This window comes from Phoxinus phoxinus, assembly GCF_949152265.1.
Source record: "Phoxinus phoxinus genome assembly, chromosome: 6".
NCBI lineage: Eukaryota > Metazoa > Chordata > Actinopteri > Cypriniformes > Leuciscidae > Phoxinus > Phoxinus phoxinus.
The window spans coordinates 10,176,594-10,196,289 of record NC_136881.1 but is presented as its reverse complement, the minus strand read 5'-3'; the positions used below and the strand labels follow the sequence as shown (position 1 = coordinate 10,196,289).

At 38.6% G+C, this 19,696-nt stretch overlaps 1 long non-coding RNA gene across 2 annotated transcripts in view; it reads left to right on the top strand.

Annotated features, from left to right (window-relative positions):
- The window catches only part of LOC306999994, a 120,701-nt gene that overhangs the window by 61,528 nt on the left and 39,477 nt on the right, over positions 1–19,696 (top strand). The window contains exon 3 of one of the 2 annotated variants that reach the window (XR_013797949.1): positions 5,559–5,605. The exons of the other annotated variant lie outside the window; for it this stretch is intronic. This is a non-coding gene — a long non-coding RNA (uncharacterized lncRNA). The remainder of the gene's footprint in view (positions 1–5,558; positions 5,606–19,696) is intronic. 2 annotated transcript variants of the gene reach the window in all.

Genomic DNA, 19,696 nt, shown 5'->3' with positions numbered 1-19,696 from the left:
TCACAGAAATAAATTATGTTTGAAAATATCTATAAAAAATAGACATTAAATACATGAATTTTTTTTTAATTGTAATTATATTTCACAATATAACCATGTTTACTGTATTTTTTTAATCAAATAATTATAGCCTTTTTGAGAATAAGAACATTACAAAAATCTTACTGACCCCAATGGTAGTGTCACAGCCACGCCCTCATCATCACTCACTCCATCCTCATCATCACTCGCTCCACCCACTCGTTCACTTTCCCCTGAGTTCTAATCACCTTCACCTGGCCTCTTCATCAGTCACACCCTTTATACACCACTCTCACTCACCAGTCATTGTCTGGTCTCGTCAAACACCACTGACATACAGACTCATCCACGCTACTCACCGCAGAGATTCTACTTACCTGTCGTGTTCGGTGTCTCCCATCTGCTGTCTTCAACCATCCGTCTGCCTTCCATTGAGAACCCTCGTGAACCCTTTCGCCAGCATCTACAACCAAGAGACATTGTTTACCATTCAGTTAAGTCTTTGTGAACTCTAACTTCAAAGTATCTACTCACCATTGCATCCCGGATCTGTTGCACCTTGTTCAATAAACTTCTATTCAACTTACCACCTGTCTGCTTCCGTTGTATCCGTGACAGGTAGAGTGTAGAAATCTGATGAAAAACATTTTTCAACAAGGCACAAAACTATTTATTTACTAATTTCTAGTACTAATTCAAAATCCTGGTTAATATCACTTTCCCTACATTTTTATGCCGAGGTATCTTGCGCAACATTTAATTTAATTGTTTTTGCCTCAAGAGTGCCCCATGACACCTATAAAGCTCACTATATAGGGTTAGGATTTGTCGACTCGCAATGTATTCAGAGATTGCTTTATTCGTGAAGGTTAAATGTGATGCTGCCTTTAGAAGCTGGCCTAAAACAACGCTTTACGGTAGCAGAATTTGGTTGGATACTGTTTTAGAACAGCATCCACATTGGGAATGCACATGTGATGGCTAAAATCTGCTGTCGGCAGGTTTGGAACGGAGCCTGTGTGCTGTTGGTACTCAGTGCCCCGTTCATGGTGATTCTTACAGATTTTTGGAAATATTAGGAGAATTTGAAGTCGTTTTATCTGCAAGTGTCACTTATTTTCTATTAATATGCATGTCCCATTAATTCTAATTTGAGCTGTACATCTTTCGGCTTTAAAAAGCATTTGAGAATAATGTCAAACAGACTTGGAATCTGCATTCAAGATGTCACGGTGTCACAATACATATTTTTAGTCCTGCAATGGGTGGCTGTCATAAAAGTGCTTCTCCCACATAATTAAGTCATAAATGCAAATCCAGAGGTGAGAGAAAATACCATCAGAATGTAAAAATAGAGTGGATGTACATGAGTGGCTGGCCAAGTGGTTATAAGGGCTGGATTTTATTTTGCATTGTAAGTGGACGTATTTCTTGTCAGTATGCAATGTTCCAGCACGTGAAAAGATGAAAGGTTCAATGCCATAAATGCATCTTTTAGAAATCCTTTTTTTCCAGTGCATTATTTTGTACTTTTATCTGATACATGTTTTCTATGCATTTTTCAAGAGTGAGACTAGTAATTTGTCTATTTAACAGTAGTTCCATATCTTAAGCAATCACACTTTCCTTGATCTTTTGAAAACTTTTGAAAGCCTTTTGTGACTTTCATTGCTTACCTCCACAGCAGCAGATTGTACAGGTTATCGTCACAATCGTGTTGTGTTTTACTTGACCATGGAGGGCTCTTCTTGCTATAATAGCTTCTAGTCGCATTATCATTCATATTAATTGCTTGCGATTTCCATGAACAAACTGGGACTTTCTGTTAATTTTTAATTCATAGATAACAATTTAAAAAGAAACTGCTGAACTAGAAACATCCTGGTTTTAGGAAGGTGCAATTTACCATTTGCAGTGCTTACAATTTGAACACTGTGTTGTGGTTGGTATCAGGGAATACAATACATTGTTAAACAAAATGAACAATGATAATTGCAGTGTTTCCTAATTTATTTATTTTTTACTCCACCAGGGCTCATTGAGATTTTAATAATCTACTTGTGTCACCATTGGGATTGAGTGCGCTCTACCTTTCAGCTCTGCTACAGAGGTTTCTCCTAACCAGACGTCTCATTAAAACTGTCACCTCAGATGCAAACTCGCTCGCATCTCCATCCCTTCTTTCTGAGAGCCTGACCTCGATTTCTGAATCTGTAGCTCTCACTTTTCCAACTCTGTGAAGCCCAGCGTTTGATCATTTGGGAACTCGTGTCTCGCTGTCTCCTAATCTAATCCTATTAAACTTCCAGGTGCCTTTTTGTCCCTCTACGGACCCTGTCCTTCTTCTCTTTCACTCTCTTTAGTGTCACTAATTGAGAAATGGCCGCTAGCATCCCCTAGGCAAGCGTACTGAAGGTCTAGAACGCTCCATCTTGATTAAGGGACACTGCAGAAGTGAAAGAGAGCTTTCAGTCTTTTGGTTCCATTTTAAATCATTACAGGTCAAGTTTTTAATTATGCGTTTTGGACTTTTGTCTCATATTTTAATGATACAGATAGTAGATAAATTACATGATATGATGGGGAGAAGAGGCTGGAACATGATTGAGAAAAAAAATAGCTGGATTTGAATTTACATGGGCCACATGAGAACCAAGCCTGAACCAAGCCACCACTAGCCTGAAACCCTATTTTCTTTACATATACTGTATATATTAATGTGTATTTATCTGAATGTTTTTGCCTCTGCTTGAGAGTTCAGAGACGTTTTGCATTATACTTGCTATTGTTTGCATGCAGCTGCACGGCCAAGGATACTTATTCCATGAAGTTCCCGCCGCACAGTTTTTTGGTGGAAGTTTGGAACTCTATGAAATCAGCAGAGCATTGGCGACTTATTTTGTCACTTCTAGGACAACTCGAGGGATCACACATCGGAAGTGCACATTCTCAGTTTGTGGCCAGCGATATTATGTTTAAGGACATTATGAAACTTAAGATAATGTATTATGTTATGATTGTACTGTACAATTAAATGCAATCGTTGCTGAGTCTCCAGTCTGAGCACTTTACCTCAGGGTGTACGTTAACTGAATTAATTGAGAATCTCACCTGAAAATCCAATAACATCAGCAATCTTCATCCACACAGCTGATTTCTGTTAATGAATGTAAAACTAAATACATCTTGCAGCACAGGGTGAAGTCAGTATGTACATTAACAAAGATTTGAGACCAATATAATGTAAAATTAATATTAAACTATGTTAATGGTGCTCTGTGGTACGGCAGGATTTTTAACAGACTCTACCTGTTTGTGTACTCTCATAGAAAATAATGTGTTCGGATTTTAAAGACGCAATGCGGCGCTGCGCTTCTCCGGTGTGCGACCCTCTTTATACTTTCCAATAATACCACTGACAGTTTACCATGGAATATCTAACACGGAGGACATTTCCTGAACTGACTTGTTGCAAAGCCATCCTATCACAGTACCGGACTTGAAATCATTGAGCTCTTCATAACGACCCATTTGTTTCACAAATGTTTGTAAATGCAGACTGCATGGCTATATGTTTGATTTTATACGCCTGTGCCAATGGGTTTGATGGAAACACCTGAATTCAATAATTAAGAGGTGTGTCCCAATCCTTCCATATCTACTGTCCATATAGTCTATATATAAGACTAACATCCCCTTGCCTAGGCGATGCTAGCAGCCATTTCTCAATTAGTGACACTAAAGAGAGTGAAAGAGAAGGACAGGATCCGTAGAGGGACAAAAAGGCACCTGGAAGTTTAATAGGATTAGATTAGGAGACAGCGAGACACGAGTTCCCAAATGATCAAACACTGGGCTTCACAGAGTTGGAAAAGTGAGAGCTACAGATTCAGAAATCGAGGTCAGGCTCTCAGAAAGAAGGGATGGAGATGCGAGCGAGTTTGCATCTGAGGTGACAGTTTTAATGAGACGTCAGGTTAAGATTAACGCTGGTTAGAAGTCACACAAATATATATATCGTCTTTTTATATTTATATAGGGTCTTTTCAGACCCTTTGGCATCAGCAGAGGATTCAGCTTAGAACAAAACTCCGGTTCAATTCCACGTGTGCTGCCAATCCTCCTGTACGGTTCCGAGACTTGGACTCCTTAATCGCAAGATGGCAAAAGATTACAGTCATTTCACATGCACTGCCAGCATCAAATCCTGTGTATTCGCTGGTTTGACCTTATAACAAATGCGGCTGTTGTCAACTTGTATACCGGCCTGCCAAAAATTATCGACGTAATCACTCGTCTTCGCCCTGCTCCGTACGGGTATGTGGTCCAGCTGGGAGGTCATACTCCTGCCCATGGTGCCCGTCATACTGAGAGACGCGCTCCTAATGGTTGGAAAAGACCACCTGGTCGCCCACGCCGAACATGGGTTCAGCAGATTGGTGACCGTTCCATTTCCTCTCTTCTACACGAATGCGACCTCGCCATCGGCCACGGTCATTCATCTCGCGTGATGATTATAATTTTATATACAGTATATATATATATATATATATATATATATATATATATATATATTATATATATATGTATATATGTGTGTGTGTGTGTGTTTTTTATTAATGCTTGTTGTGTATTGCATCCTATTCTTATTCTCACCCTATAGGTCACACACCTGAATTGATAAAATCTTGGTTACTTTTCAATGGCGAGATGTTCTCACCTGACATTTTTCCCTGTTTGCTGAAGTCCACAAAAATGTGCGTTATAAATTAATTGTGCTAAACAATACATGAGCTCAGATGTTTTAAAGGACTCCATCTGTCCATTCGAATCATTCCCATTGTCTTTTACATCCCAGCTCGTCTTGAGTCTGTCTGCTTCCACTTTAATGTTAACTGCGCTATTCTTTTTCATCCTGCTCTTCTTCATCCCGCCATATTCCTTCTCTTTGCGCTTCTGTCAAGACTGTGAATCGGTGAAGATGACAGCGCATGCTGAATTCTGAGTGTTTTTGTAGCATTGTGAGAACTGACTGCCTGCTTTTGTAGAGAGGACCTTTCTAGTGCCTTTAAAAAGTCTTTGTAGAGTCTTTGAGGAAGACTAATGCATCCACTCATTTGCATATGTGTTTGTAATTTACCTTGTGTTGTCACAAATCATTTAAAATACCTAAAATCTGCAGTACTTGACATCGAATTTTGTGCATCTACCTTAACAACCGATAATGTTACTACTCTATACGTATATGTGCTGTGTGATCATATTTATGCTATAAATACATGAGTTTTAGTATGTTTAAGGATTTTTATGTCGTCTGATGACCTTAAATAACAACATTATGTTCAATGACACACTCCTCTGCTATTAAAATCCCATCAAAGATGTCTTATCTCACAAATAACACTATAAATACAGCATCCGCGTGGTATAAACTGAAGAGTTCTTGAACGTGCTTAGCCTTGATTGAATGTTGCTGTACTACACATAATTGATTTCTTTTTTCCAATTATTATTTTATTTCTCTCTTTGCTTTCCAGATTCATACAAGCGTCTATTAAAGGAAGGAGGTCGGAGTTGCTAGTAGGTAGGCCACTTTCATTTCAATGTAAGGTACGCTAGAGTCAGAACATTGCAGTGTGTCACAGTGAGGCTCTGTGACTAGAGACTCTTATTTTGGAGAAGCCTCTTATAATCACAGTGGACTGAGAACATACATACATGCATACTTTTCACACTAACATCCTAACACACTATCTGTTTTGTGCATATTTTAACATCAGTTAACGCAGATATATGTGTGTCACTGATTGTGTATTGTTGCGTGTTGTACCTGTCCTCTCCATGTCCTTTTTCTTTAGTTTAACGTTTACTGAGTTATTCATTTCTCTTTGTTGATTTGTGTATTAAGAACTCAAACAAGACCGGTAACCATGTTAAATGTTTATTTATTTTCAATTAACCACTTGCATAATAATAAATTGTCATACTTACGTACTGGAACATTTTACTTCACCAAACAGACAAAACCCGGTCACTGTAACTGCCACCATTTTTGAATACCTCTTTCCCGCCAATAGTAGGTACAGTTAATTTTTCTCATGTGTGAGGGGGAGATTGGGGTTCTGTTTGATTCTTTGTTAAACATTGTTTAACGTTAATAATTATTTGAGTTGGTTTTGTTTTCAATGTTTATATATTTTGGTATTATTCTAACAGTTTATATCTTTGTTACTGTTAAATCTATTTAGTTTGCTCTTGTTTAAATTTCTTTATTATCTTTAATTACCAAATGGTTTGGTCCAGATAGGAGGGGTTTAGCCTTTTTAAGAAGGCACCTCAGTGTTGTTGGAGGCTCGTAGAGTGAGTGGTTGGATAAGTTATTGCTCTGTTTTGGGTCAATTTATTGGCATAGCCAGAGTTGTGCAGATAACTTTGAACAGTTTATTTTATTTTTATTTGTTTATTTTTCTTTTTTGGATTTTCACTGTAAATACCAGATGCACTTGTTGGATTAAACACTGAACTTTTGACCTCATCATCACGTCACTTCATTTTTACGCCTCCATCTGCCGGTACATCCAGAGCAGTGGTGCTGCTACTGCTGGTAACATCTTTGAGGCCTCTTTGTGGCAGTTGGCACACCCCTGACTCTGTTACACAGTGATTCTTAAAGAGTGTCCTTCAAAAGTCACGCATCACTGTGCACCTTACTTAAAAGATATCTTTCAAATAGTATTCAAGGAACAAGAAAGTACGTCATTGTAAAAGGTGTTAATATATTTTTGCTACGTCTGTAAGTATTCATAATGGCATATAAAGGGATGTACATTAGGCCGTGGCCGTCATAGTGCCGTATGTGTTTAAATGGCCGTCTGGCCCCCAGAATCCTGAATATACACTTTGTGGCTTTTAATGTTAGTTTATCTGTACGTGCAAGAACAAAACAATGTTTGTTCTTCTCTGTAGACTGTTACTCTAGCCAATCTGTATTAGCAAGTGTAACTTATTTGAAGCGTAGAGATCTGCAGGATTAATTGTACATTCGGCAGACTTTTCCCCAAAGCATTCAAGGTATATACGTTTTATTGTTTCATGCATTCAGATTCAATCAAACCTATGATGGTGTTACCTCTACCTCTACTATTTTTGCCTATACCGTATTTGTAATATTTATTACACAATTTACTAATACTAATAATATAAGAGAATTTTAAAATTGTGTTTTTAAGACAACTTCATTTATAAAGTTAATAAATATGTTTGTATTTTTGCTAAATTGCAAAAAATCTAGAATAATTTGATTATTCAAAATTAAATTATTATTATTGTTAAAAAGTAAACCTAGAGCTGAGATCATTCTAATGCTTATACAGTGTACTGTTTAAACATTTGCTGACTGGACAATTGTTTTTGTATGGTTCTGAAAAGTCTTTTGAAAAGTGCATTATTATTACAATCACAGTATTATTCGATTTTAAAATAGCAGCTTTCTAATTGAATACATTTTTATTTTAAATGGGTCATGAACTGGATTGTTTTATTATTTTATAATGGTGCCTGGGGTGCCCTTATAATGTTAGTATGATTTTTACATAAAAAATAAAATAGAAATAAAAGGCATTTTTCCCAGCCTGATTTGAGCATCTGATTTGAACGCTCTGTTTTAAGGGGCGTGTCTGTTGTTAGGCTTCAGTGTAAACTCCCACTGCTGTGATTGGCTGACATGCTTGCATATGAAATAGCTAGTATTACATGTGGAACACTCTCGAAAACTTTTACTAAGTTTTTATTACAGCTATCGAGATTAACGGATCATGAAAAGTATTGTTTAAAGCATTATATTTAAATCTATCCCATCACATAAAAAGGTTGCAGTGATGAGCACTGAGCATGACATACAGTCTGTTGATCGAGTGAATGAAAAGATCTTATCATTGCAACGTTGCAAAATTTCTGCACTCTCACAAATGCTTTCACCAAATAACAATGCAAACACGATGTAAATACAGTAAGAGCTTCGTTGTGCAGTGTAACAGCGTCATTGATTTCATAACGAGTTTTGGCAAGTGTCCAGATAAACTCGCGTTTTGTGATTCACTGCTTGGGCGATTTGGAAAGGGAGCATTCTTTGATCGCTTCTACATATAATTTAATCGCAATTTAAATACGATTATTTTCATCCTACTAAGAGACACGTGAAAAAAAATGACAAGTCAATGTGAAGTTGATCGTTTAGTCACTGATCATCTATCTGAACTTGCATCAGAAATCATCGCAGATCAGGCATTAGAATAAACACATGGTTACTTGTTTATAGCGTTGCTGGCAGATCCATGACGTAAAAGTCTGTTTGCAAAGCCTGTGTCGAATTTGGAAATTGTGACTGATTTACTGATTTATTAAAGTTTAACTATGCATTCCTAATTTTGGAATCCGAAGGAAGCTTAAGTAGCGACTGTCTTCTTCCACAACCAGGCACTGCACAATATTTTATAAACGGCATGTTTATTGGTAGCTCGATTCGGTTTAGCAATGATCACCTTGTAGGACTATGTTATTTAGCTGTGCGTGAGTCGGTGGGCGCCTGGGCGGGGCTAAACAGGCAGTGTTGACGTAGGCTTTGATCTTCTTCTGCGGAGGGGGTGTTTGATACACTTTGACTTCATAGATCGAAAAACCTGTCGTTCGCTGTGCCTGGTGTCAATAAAAGCTTTTATTGGACTAACAAGGAAGTTTTCAGTTCTGAAACTTTCAGGATATTCTTATAGTATGATGACCTCTTATTGGTATATGTCAAAAGCTCAAGGAAAATTTTATTCACCCCTTTAATATATTTTCAGCATCATTACTCCAGTCTTCAGTGTCACATGATCCTTCAGAAATCATTTTAATATGCTGATTTTTTTTCATGAGTCTTTGATAAATAGAATGTTCAAAAGAAGGCCATTTATTTGAAACCGAGATCTTTTAACATCATACATGATTGTGCTGCCATTTTTGACCAATTTAATGCATGCTTGCTGAATTTGATGTGGCAATTGTAAGTCCACTGTGAATGACAGTAATGTTGATGTTAAGCATTACCATTATCCCTGCTCTTTTTTCGTGTTACTTTTTCAGATTGAATATTTGGTCACTCCGATGGTATGGGATGAATGAGGTTAGCTAAAGAGAATGAAAATACAAACTGAGTCAATGCACAAATGAATTAATGCAGATGATAATTGTTCACTCAGTACCCCATAACATCACTTTTAAGGGTTAACAGTGTGTGTTAGTGCTGTTTATGCCTAACAATAATTGTCAGCTGAAGTCTCCGTTGGTCTTCATCTCTCTATCACACGCACACACACACACACACACACACACACACACACACACACACACACACACACACACACACACACACAGAGAGAGGCTTCGATAACTGGCCTTGAATCCAGTGAATGAGTAAATACGCTAAGCTCTTGAATCAACTCCACTGATAATGACATTTATGCATTATTCATATAGCTGAATCAGCGATCTCTCTCTCTCTCTCTCTTTTTCTCTTGTGGTACTGCTTCTGTTTCAAATGCTCCTATCGCTCTCACACATCTACAAACATGAGAACAAAAGGCTGTGTTTTGTGTCTGACTCTCTTGCATACTAGTAAGTGTCTCATATGCCTGCAAGAAATATGGTGTAAATCGTGTCAGAAACTGAATGTCAAAAGGGAAATAAGTCATCTAGAAGCATTTTAATGAATAGAAACAGCTGTACTTATTTGATACACAGATACTGTACACTAGAATAAAGCTGATGAGAGCAGAAGTTGTCTTGCACATCTGAGGTGGTGTTTTCTATGATTTGAAGTCCAGTTCATTTTGATCAATCAGAAAGGAGTTGTTGGTCAAAAGCTTTCCCATGGGTATATTTAAAAACACCCAAACTAAGAAAACAGTTTGGTAAAAAAACAAAAAAAACAAAAAAAAAAACAGCTGAAATGCATTCCCAGAAGCTCATGTGTTGTATTGGCCATGTCAATTTTTGTAGTGTACATTTAAAATAATATTTTGTTAATTACTTTAGTTGCATTGGTTGTTTTGTTTACATGTACAGTTCCTTCTTGTCTAGGTTCCTCCTCCTATTCAGCAGCCATGTCACCCTGTAGTCCAAGACTGGTTGCCCACTGAAGCTAAGCAGGGCTGAGCCTGGTTACTACCTGGATGGGAGACGCCTGAGAAAACCAGGTTGCTGCTGGAAGAGGTGTTAGTGTGGCCAGCAGGGGGCGATCACCCTGTGGTCTGTGTGGGTCCTAACACCCCAGTATAGTGAAGGGGACACTATACTGTCAAAGAGCACCGTCCTTCGGATGAGACGTTAAACCGAGGTCCTGACTCCCAGGATGTCCTTCGAAAAAGAGTACGGGTGTAAACCCGGCATCCTGGCCAAATTTGCCCCTTGGCCTCTGTCCATCATGGCCTCCTAATCATCCCCATATACTAATTGGCTTCATCACTTTCTCCTCCCCACCAGTAAGCTGGTGTGTGGTGGGCGTTCTGGCGCAATATGGCTGCCGTCGCATCATCCAGGTGGTCTAGTTGAAGAACCAAATAAAATAAATAAATTCTTAAGAATCAGACATATATATTCCGTATTTTCCGGACTATAAGTCACACTTTTTTTCATAGTTTGACTGGTCCTGCGACTTATAGTCAGGTGTGATTTACATATCAGTATCAGTTATATATTCAGTGATGTGGAATGAGATCGCGGGAGCTTGGTGAACTTGCTTACCGGTAACTTGCTTGTTGGACTCGCTGGCTTATGTTAATTTAGCCTATTCAGCCTCCCAGGTATGTTCTTTATGCTATTGTGTAGCTGAATAACTGTTAATGTGTTACGTTAACATACCGGACACAAATTCAGCCTGTTGTTCTTTATGCTTTATGCTACTCGTTCCCCGAGTCTAGGAGTAACCTGGACACTCTTAATGTAGGGTGACCAGAGTGTAAGTGTAAGTTTGAACTGGTGTATCTCTGGAACCAAGCCGAGTTGGGGCTCCATACTCTGGGCACACGGGGGTCTCCTAGTCTCTACGATTTTTTTATGTTTTTACAGTTAATAATAACACTGATCATTAGTGTATTTCTCACAGACTTTTGCTCTCTGTGCAAAAAATACCCCAGGGTACCTATTAAATACCATAGTACATGGCTCTGGTAAATGGTAAAAACAAAATATCAGTGGGGGTTTTTTGGCATTGATTTCTCCACTCTTTGTCCACTCTTACTCTCCTTAGCACATTCATGAGAGAAGTCATAATGTCCAATTTGTAAACTAATCATCGGAGTCGGATCTTTCAAATGACACTTTACAAAATGAGTCTGAATGATTTGTTACGTTGCTCTGATGCCGGCTACACCAGTATCCTCATCCGATTCCGAGCTACGCGTTTAAAGCCTCCGCCAAGAGCTGCCATCGCGTAGCGGGAGTGCAAACCATCCCATTCCATTGTGAAGCTGTGAACGAAAGCAGCATGGAACCTGTCTGTCAGCTTGAGCTCCGCTGAAGCGAGCGCAATGAGGAATTTATAATTTCATGTTCGTGTGACATCAGAGGTAATATCTCCTCTCATCACTGTCAGGTTCCTCTCACAACTACACACAGTCCTCCAGGGGTCAGCCTCTGTAATGCTGCGATATTGATTACAGGCTTGTCACTTTGCCAAAGGGGGAACATTTCAACACCAGGCTTTTCTTAGATCTCGGTCTTCGTGCCTGACTTTCTCTCTCCACGTCTCTGTCTTCTTCTCTCTGTGACTCTCCTTCCATCTCACTCTTCCCTTTTGTTTCTTTGTCTTTCTTTCCACACACATTCGCTCACACTGAGCAGGAAATTACCTGTGTGGAATGTGGATGTTTGGAACAGGTCACCGAGGGCCACGCTGGAGGCACTGACTGTTTCATCCACACTTAGAAGTGGAAAAAATGATCCTTGCTCTCGCTCCTTTTCTCTGCAGGCAGCTCCTTCACTGCCGTGCTTCGTTTGATAATAGTCACCCCGGTAATGTCTTCAGTGATCTGACCCGCGTGCCTCTCGGTGAAAGCCATCTCTGACCTAATTAATGTGAGTGCGTGAGAGCTTTTAAGACCCGCCAGGGCATCATATCATTCCACAAAAGACTGTTGTTTGTAAGGGTCTTCATGAAAGAATGAGATCCAGCTCTCCTTTCTAGTTCGTCTAATATAGAGGTGGAACTTTCCACAAATAGGGTGTAAAAAAAAAAGGAGGCCTAAAAAATAAATGGTCAGTGAAAAGATGTGCATTTTATTTGGAGAGAAAATGTAGTCGAGGTCTGTAAATTTTGCAACCCCGTGTCACAGTTTAAAGAGTCCAAAGATGAAGATGAGTCAAAAGTTCCAATCCAAAGGTATTTAATAAAAGATCAAACAGTGTAATCCAACAGTGTGCTCAACACACAAACAATAGCCGACAATGAACAGAGGAAACCAAGGGACTTAAGGCGAGACACGGCTAGGGCTGGGTATTGTTCAAAATCTTTTGATCCGGTGCCAATTTCGATACCTCAGTTTCGATACCGGTTCCTAACGATACTTTTTTCGATACCATACGTTTTAAAATCCATTTCAACATCAACAAAAATACATTAAACATAAAACTTTTATTTTTTCACCTTAATTAAAACAAATTCTGGTAACACTTCTCACTCAGGGTAACATTATTAATAAAACTGGTTGTGCTTTTTGGATAGGGGTGCGCCAGCAGACACTCAGTTTAACAATGAATCTGAAAGAAAATTGTATTAAAATGTATGAGGCGCCGTCTAGCGCTTAAATTTCAAAAATCAAACTTCATTCACACACACTTATGAAACACTTGCATACACATATACTAACGAAGTAGTCACACATACATGTATACTGCTGAATGCTAAAACAAATAAATATGAAATGTACAACGACACACCTAAAGTCACTTACGCACATACACGTAAACTCTACACACGAGACGCGTGGAACTCTCCGCGCACACGCACACACACACACACACACACACAAACTCGCGCACAAACTCGCGCACATACTCAATGAGACGCGAGCACACACACACAAACTCGCGCACATACTCATGTGTTGGCTGCAAAGATGAAGATGACAATGCTGATTCGTGACTCTGCAGTATAGTAAACGTGCACGCCTATAGAGAGAAATTCACCTTTTATTTGGATTACATAATCAAACTATTTGTTTCGAATTGTTTCATTTAAAAGTAGACATTTTATGCTTATATAGTGTTTAGAAGAGTTTTTAACTAGTGTTTTTCCACCACAGCCAATCATGCTGCATACTTATTGGCTCACTGACGTTGACGAGATGAATCCCATCGAAATTTGGTACCGAACCGCGCCTCCAACATTTGGGCCTGTAGATTTCTCATAAATTCAACAAAAGTTGGCGTTCTAAATCAACATGCTGCTCCGCAATCGCTGTCTGCACCCTGTCATCACATATACCGTTGGAAAGCTCTCTCTCTCATGTACAATGTTGTTGGATCCAATTATGGCCATTTCCTTTTTTATCAGCAACTAATCGTGAAAGTGCAATGGGGCATTTAACTCTAAAAGCGACATCTCATTGGCTGATGTTAATTTCTGACAATGTGATTCTCAAAATGTTTTTTTTTCTCATGCTCTGAGCCAGAAATCTCCACTTCAGCAGCACTTACATACAGTATTCCAAACTTTCCAGTTGTATTCCTAACTATATTATTACGTTTTTTTACTGAGGGGTTTGTTCTTATATCATTCATATTCTGATTTATACAACATTTTATACATAGATTTGTTATGGCTGTTGACCGTTTTTTCAGATTAATTGAGTGATAAAAAGAGATCCAAAATCCCCTCTGTAAAAACCTTTGACTCTAATATGTCAACAAAATGAAACAAGAATTTTGAATCTGGCTTTATCCAATGTTAAAATTTCTCTTCTGGAAATAAATGCAAATTTGTGCATATTTAATGAGATAATACATAATTTGCATATTTAAACATAACTAGTCTAAAATTGTGTAATACAAAAGATATTTGTCTTAATGTCAATAATCAACTGGGGAAGTTTCATGTTGATATCTATTTGTATAGTCATGCTGGCCAACAATGGTAAAATTACAACTAATGCCGTATATTCAGAGATAGTCTGTTGAATTGGTATTTGTGACATTCTTTATATATTTTAACTGGAAATGGGACTTTAAATGGAAGCCCTAGACGAGACCAGGAAATAAACATGAGACAAACAATGCATTTAGTAAGAACTGTGATGTTAATTAACATTGTCCCTTAATCAATAGTGTAAAAGCTGAGGGTTTTTTTCTTCTCATTTTTAATCATGGTAGAACATGCAAATGGGTCTCATTGCTCTTAATGTTCTATATTTTCGAAAGGGTCCTCACGCAGCCACTCCATTTGTGAATGATAATGTGGACTGCCATGCAGGGACTTGCTTTTTGTATCAAAGCTTTTTAAAGAAGATTTGCCGCTCTGCCCGGCTTCCATCCTTGCTGTGGAAGACTAGATAATCTGATCCATCTAAGCACCCTCAACAAGGATTTACATATTTGAAGTCATCTTTTTCAAGAAAATTGGAATTTGCAATTAGATGAGCGACACTCTTTTTGTGTGTGCGGCCCACTTCAGAGATGTTGTTTTTCCGAGTCAAATGATGCATCTCCCTGCGTCTTCCCTTTTCCGCAGCCCATATGTGCTCCCAGAGACCACGGAGCCGTGGGAGAAAAATGGATTACAAATGAGAAATTACCGCTGTGGAATGAGAGGAAAACACATTGCTTAAATTTCCTTGTCTTTCAGGTATTGAGCGATTTGTCTCAAATGCACCGTAGAAATGAAAATATGAAGCTTTTTCCCAACATGAATTTGAATCAGCCCCCGGCTATGCTATTGACCCTCAATCACAGCTTACAGCTCTTCCGAGGTTTGGAGTTATGCTTTCTCTGTGCATATCACCATACTGCTCCCTCCCTCCTCTACATTTATGGAGAGAGAAAACGCTTCATGTGCAAAGAAACAAAACGCTTTGTTTTTTTTTTGACGTGTAAAATCTTTCTTCAAAGATTATTATTTGTTTATGCCACTGCATATCAGGGCTTTTTTTTTCTTTTTGATGACATTGTGAGACACGAAAAAGACTAATGTTAAATTTAAGTTACGGATGATTGGGCACAGACCGCCATGTCCCTCCGCTGACCAGACACCAGTTGTCGACGGCACCTCCCCGTATCATATGCGTGCCATCTGCAATCCATATTTGCCTAATCAAACAACATTCATATCAGTGCTAATAATCAGAGGCGCTGCAGAGCCTGCCTGGCCGCGATATCATCACTCTCATATTCCACTCATATCCGAAATGCGCTATCTGCGCTTCACAGATTACCGTTACAGAATTACTCTACGCCAATGTTCAAAGCGCGCCTCTCTCTCCTGCCTCCAGCAATTTAAACATTCCCACTTGCTCCCGAGTTTCACCGTTAATGCCATCAGTCAGGAATGAGGAGACAGGCGCAATATGGATTGGTGAAGTGTTTATAGTTGAAAAATAATGTAGGAGGGTCATTACTGTTATAGTATAAGAGGTACAGGAATGTTTGAATTCTGTAACTTTTACAAATGTATAGAGTTTTTTTGTGTGTGTGTGTGTGTGTGTGTGTGTGTGTGTGTGTGTGTGTGTGTGTGTGTGTGTGTGTGTGTGTGTGTGTGTGTGTGTGTGTGTGTGTGTGTGTGTGTGTGTGTGTGTGTGTGTGTGTGTGTGTGTGTGTGTGTGTGTGTGTGTGTGTGTGTCAGTATTTTTTTATATCTCAGTATTTTTTTCTACCACCGACTTGATTACCATTTAATATATATATATATATATATATATATATATATATATATATATATATATATAAGAGAAAGGAAAAGAATGAAGAAACGCCTGACATAGTTTTAATAAATTGGTTTTCTTTTTAAAAGTTGACATCTGCTCAAGCAAAGTAGTCAAATTATTTACAGCTCATCCCTATATGTTCACTAAATTGTTGTATTGTGATAAAATGAAAGCTAGTTTTATTTCCATTCTTCAATATTGTGAGTTTATTATTTTATCCAGTAAATTAAGATATAACAATAAACTGCAAAGTAGGAATGACCCGTCCACCCTGAAGAGATGACCTCCCTCTCTCTTCCATCAATCAAAATAATAAGACATTATTGGATTTAGGTGACTGTATCCTACAACTGGTATTATTATTATTTTTAATACGAATTCTTTATCCCATCTCGATGGATGGATGGACGAAGCGATTTATCTTTATCCGTTCATCCGTCAAGGAATTTAAGGCCTGCATTAGCAGCTAAAAGGTTCTGTGTTCACTCTCATTTTTACATTAGTTGATTAATTCAGCCCTTATCATGCATAAATAAATAAATAAAAAAGCTAAATAAGATAAATTAAGCTACAGTAACCCACCACAGATGTTTAGAGCACAGCAGACCAGACAGTACATAAGGACTCTCCATCTTTCTCTCTCTCTGCCTGATATTATACCGTAGCGCAGGAAATATGAGTTATGCTCACACTGAGCTGCTACAGTGATTGGTTTATGTATTCTACTCATTTGCATAGGGTGAGGCCACAGTGTCCAAGTAAATGGCATCGACGATGGATGATCCAATCAGCAGCACATGGCACAAAAAGATGATAGACAATAAATTTGATTTAAAAAGGCTCCATACAACTAGCACAAAATAAGCTACAGCTCATTTATGATCACAGCCAGTCCTGACACGTTGAAAACAGGAACACCAGATTTTTAGTAAGTGTAGTGTCTGGCCATGGCCAAATATGTGGCAGTGAAATGAAAATGAATAGCTTTTGCGCTGGCCTCATTCACTACTAAAGGTATCGCTGTCTAATCGAGTATTCACTGACATTCATTACATTTAAGTGAGTACTTTTGTAAGAGTTATCAGTCGATCAGAGAAATATCATTTTAGATGTATGGCTGAGGTTTTGCTGTTACTATGAGCATATTATTATATACAAGAAGCCTGTCTTACAAATGCTTCCCACTAAGGGAAAAAAAGCCACCTCTGCAAATACGGACACACAAGATACATCCTACCGTAATCATAATCACTCATTGGGGCTGTAGCAGTCATTATGGCCTTATTAAATTGATTTTCATTGAACACGGTCAATTAATCAAACAGGTCAATTGGACTGAGTCGAATTTTCCACAGATGGCTCATGGTTAGAGCAGCAGTAATAGCGTGGGTAGAGCGCTATATAAGGCCTGGGGAACAGCAATCATATGGATAATGTCAAGGGGAAAATGTTCTTGCCTACAGTTAGCAGTAAACCCGCACTTTGGAATCCGGGGGTGCTTATTTAATTTGTTAGAGAAATGAGAGCAGAATTAATTTCATTTAAAGCACAGGCCTGAAATGCTGACCGGATACGGCACAAGTTTGCCTTTAATCTCCGCTCGTCTTCTCTTTCATTCTCAGGTGCCGCAGATGTATCTAAATTTAGTTGTGCCACTTTCATTTTTACTCAGATTTTAACATCCTGACATTTTAAAGTATTTTTTTTTTTTTTTTTGCGTGGGCGGTAGTGAGAACTGCGCAGAGAGGATGCAGGGAAGCAATCAAGATCTCATGGCAGCGAAGTAACACAAATGAACAAATCAGTTTACCTCGCTTTGATGGATGAGTCATTTGTCAGGAGGGATGTTCAAGAAGCTGCACAAACACTTTTTATTCCAACATCAGAAAACAAACATTCTCCTAATGTTCAACAAATGCTACTTTCCTAGTCCATGACCTCCGGATAATAGCGGAAATACCAGCCAAGCATTGAGAGACGGTTCCAAATGCATGTACGCACTCAGAATCCAACTGAGACATCATCAGCGGAGCGACAAAACACTTGGGAAGGCATGCAGTAATTCAGGGAGACTGTGGGGTATACACAGGGCTATGGAGACACAATGAGAATATAGGGATGTAGTCACACATTTAGACTATGCACTGTAAAAAAACAAACAAAAAAACTAAACTAAAGAATTGTTGAGAAAAGCTAAACAAAATATCAAGTCGACATAATGCAAGAAGATTTGAGTTTGAGGACGTAAACAGCTCCGGGTAGAATGTCACGATTTGCCATCTTGTAATTACGTTACGACATGGTGTGACCACAGCATAAGCTTGTTGTTTTGGTTCAGGAGGAACTTTAAAAGGCATGTAATGCAATGTCATTTATTCCTGTGATGGCTAAGCAGACATCTAAGCTGTCAGTCATGATGCTGGTTTGCTGCTCAAAAAACATTTCTTATTATTAATGTTGAAAACATTGCCGCTTAATATTTTTGTGGAAAATGTTAATGTGATTTGTTCACCATTATTTGATTAATATAAAGTTCTAAAGAACATTTGAAATAGAAATATGTTGTAACAATGTCAAAAGTCTTAATTGTCACTTTTGATCAGTCTAATGCATCCTTGCTAAATAAAGCTACAATTTAATAATTATAACAAAAACTATTTCTGACCCCAAACTTTTGAACTGCATATATATATTACTATATACTATATAATACATTGCTTATGTGGACCACATAAGCAAATATTTTGAAAATAAAAGAAGTTTATTTTGTCATTAGGGATCAAAATGACATTGGACCCCATTGACTGTTATTGAATGAGCCAAATTCAAAATATTTTTCATATATTTTGTTTGTGTGTGTGTACCACAGAAGAAGGAAAGGTTTGGGATGACATGAGGGTGTGTTAATTAACACAGAATCTTAATTTTGGCTGAACTATTCCTTTAACTAGTATCTCCATTTGGAAAGGTGTGCTGCGGCTTTTTATCTGTGAGTCAGACCCAGGTTGAGCGGTTGACGGAGTATGCAGTTAATTCCCCCAAACACCCCCCCTCCCCCCACCAGCATGTGTGTGCTGGCTGAAATGTTGACAGTAAGGTTATAAGGAGAGTGTATTGCACCTCAGGCTTGCCCTGTCTCTTAGTGAGCTGCCGATAGCTTGGAAGTGACAGCTATCCTCTTGTTGATGTTTACAGGGATTATAGTCGCTGTATGTTCAGAGAGCTTGTGTGTGTATTCAGGCTCTGGTGTTTGTCCAGCGTTTGTGCATTGAATTAATGTGTGTCTGTGTGCGACCGTGTGAGAGCGTGTTTGGTTTTTGGGTCATTAGATATGTTATGTTAAGTATACGACCCTGTGTATTTGGAAAAGGAATAGGTTTGTTGGTCTATTAGGCTTTCGTGTCAAAGTTTCCATTTGTGTGTGACTAAATGTGAATGGGTGAAGATTTACGTTTCAGTGTGTGTGTTTTGGATTATCTGGTATTATGCATTTGTGATGAGAGTGTGTTTCTGTTTCTGTGTGTACTTTCACACATGTCACTGAGCTAAATTTAGGTGGAGGCCACACACACTCAGATCAGGTGTGAGGAGAGCCGCCAGCCTGATTACAGCCCATCACAGGAAGTTGTCAAGATGGCCCCCTAGCAACACCTCGATGGCAACAACAGCCACAGACATGCACACAAACAAGAAAGGTTAAAGTCTCACCTCTCTCTCTTTCACCC